The sequence below is a fragment of the Sinocyclocheilus grahami genome, unplaced genomic scaffold (assembly GCF_001515645.1).
Source record: "Sinocyclocheilus grahami isolate Dianchi unplaced genomic scaffold, SAMN03320097.WGS_v1.1 scaffold2545.1, whole genome shotgun sequence".
In the NCBI taxonomy this organism is placed as follows: Eukaryota; Metazoa; Chordata; class Actinopteri; order Cypriniformes; family Cyprinidae; genus Sinocyclocheilus; species Sinocyclocheilus grahami.
Window position 1 is genome coordinate 1 of NW_015507724.1, and position 1,250 is coordinate 1,250.

Below are 1,250 nucleotides of genomic sequence, written 5' to 3' on the forward strand. Positions count from 1 at the left end.
GATGTAGATGCTCTCATTTTCTGCCAGCACTGTGGCTTCACAATATGAAAGTGGGACATCCTGAAATTATATTAATTTTCACTGATTATGTAATCAAACAACAACACATTGTTTTATTATAAGCATACATTACATTAAAAAAACAGGATAACTACCTGAAACTTGTAGAATGGTACTTCGTTCTGTGTGTGCCATTCCTTGCTGCTGCATGTCTGTTACAAGTTGCTGGAGTCTTCCTCCTGGTTTGGGTCTCACTGCCATTGTTTCAATGTTCACAATGAGGTTTTGAACCCCACTGACAGCTTGTTGGGTCAGGTTATTAATATGGTGGTTTTTTGATTGTTTATTAAGTTATAATTTGTATCACACATAGTATTACCTGGGGTAGAATGACTTCATTTCTTTGCAAAAGTAAACTAAACTGACTGATCACAGAAAAAAACATCAGCAAGAAAGTGGCAGAAGGCTACAAAAGTTCCATCCTCCATAGTCTTCTTGATCTGAAATACAGCACCAAAGAGAAAACGTGCTTAACCAAAAGTTAAATTGCACTCAATAATGATAAACCACAATAAATAAAAATAATTAAATTTCAACAAATACTATAGTTACTTTTTTGGCCCTTCCAGCAATGTCTGTGTTTGCTGATGCACTGGCCAAGTGGTGCATGTGCACACAGACTGCAGTAAACTGTGCTGGGTCCTGAAGATAACCTCCTCTCTCTTTTGGCCCTTGTCTGTGTTTGCTGATGCACTGGCCAAGTGGTCCATGTGCACATAGATTGCAGTAAACTGTGCTGGGTCGCTGGGTCCACCTCCTCTCTCTCCAGTTTTAACAGTGTCTCCAGCGATCTAGACACATGTGGTAGCCAGCGCGTTCCTTTTACTCCACTTGGGGAATTCACCCTTATGCCTAGGTCTTCCCCAAAGACCCTCAGCTCCCTCATGGATTTGCTGCTGAAATGGTATGTTTTCCAAACCATATTGAGGTTGTAAACTTTCCCAATCATTGGGTTTTCCTTTTGCACTGACAACAGAGCCAGATCAAGCCTACACAGAAAAGTGTAATCAGAAAAGGCTACCCAAGAAATGTATAGGACTGATAGTTAGCTTCATGTTTACGTACCTGTGAGGCATACAATGGAAAGGAAAAATGTAGTTCCCTGCCTCTGCCTGGACAAGGGATATTCCCCCCCGCTTGTGTCCAAGATTTACAGCTGCCCCATCTGCCCCCATGGCTACAGTTTTTTT

At 41.4% G+C, this 1,250-nt stretch overlaps 1 long non-coding RNA gene across 1 annotated transcript; it reads right to left on the reverse strand.

Annotated features, from left to right (window-relative positions):
* Nucleotides 1-310: 310 nt before the first annotated feature.
* On the reverse strand, nt 311-1,150 carry LOC107575275 (uncharacterized). The gene is made up of 4 exons (XR_001607836.1): nt 1,126-1,150; nt 815-1,049; nt 613-713; nt 311-500 (listed from the first exon to the last, which is right to left on the reverse strand). It is a non-coding gene; the product is annotated as an uncharacterized lncRNA (long non-coding RNA).
* Between the last annotated feature and the right edge of the window lie 100 nt (nt 1,151-1,250).